Source organism: Octopus bimaculoides, chromosome 12 (genome assembly GCF_001194135.2).
Source record: "Octopus bimaculoides isolate UCB-OBI-ISO-001 chromosome 12, ASM119413v2, whole genome shotgun sequence".
Lineage (NCBI taxonomy): Eukaryota > Metazoa > Mollusca > Cephalopoda > Octopoda > Octopodidae > Octopus > Octopus bimaculoides.
Window position 1 is genome coordinate 20641534 of NC_068992.1, and position 981 is coordinate 20642514.

A 981-nucleotide genomic window follows, 5' to 3' on the forward strand; every position below is an offset into this window, starting at 1 on the left:
TATATATATATATATATATGATAATATAAATATATGCATATATCCATACATATATGTACAAACCTACATATATATGTATATATACATGTATATATGGGTAGACGACATTAAAAAAAACGTTAAACAATGAGAAACGAAAACATAGAAAACAAAATTTTTCGAACGACGAAAAAAAACAGAGAAATGAGACATGCAACATAAAGAGTATACCCCTTTATGATACGAGACACTCGTTACGGACAAATGTACACTGGAATTGAAACCAAAAGCAGGTGATTACAAAGCAAGCTTCGTAGCCCCACAGGCATGCGTTCACCTATTAATACATGTATGGGAGAATAAAAAAAAATGAAAAGAAAGAAGACGAATTTGGGAACGTGATATGCTATGGACATCTCTTTCGCAAGATGGATAGATATTCGTAATTTTGAAATTTTTGTGGTGCTATTTTTAGTAAGAATTTCTATTTGCTTTCATTAAAGGAGAATCAATGAATAAAATTCGCTTGTCTGTCATTGAATCACTTATATTGATCAAATATGTTTTCAATCTAGGTAAAACGTATTCTAATGTACTGATCGATAGTTGTACGTGACCAAGCATGATTTAAATGATATACTAAATGAATAACTTTTATCAGAATTCGATCACACAGCACATCAATAATTCTGAAAAATTCTTACAGTATATGAAATGATTCCCTTTAAGTTTCTCAGAGATTTCTCTCTGCAGCAGAGTACAAATAATGCCGTTCACCAAACAACAGAAAAACTTAGATGACGGAACGAAAAGCTTGCGTGTATACAAATTTGAGTACGTATCAGTGTCTGTATAAATGTATGCATATCAGTGAAGGCATATATATATATATATATATATATATATATATATCAAATAATAAGCAACACGGATTTCAAAAGTGATTGCAGTACGCACGTTTCATGCTACTTCAATTTATTTAAGTAATGTGAGCATTACCTT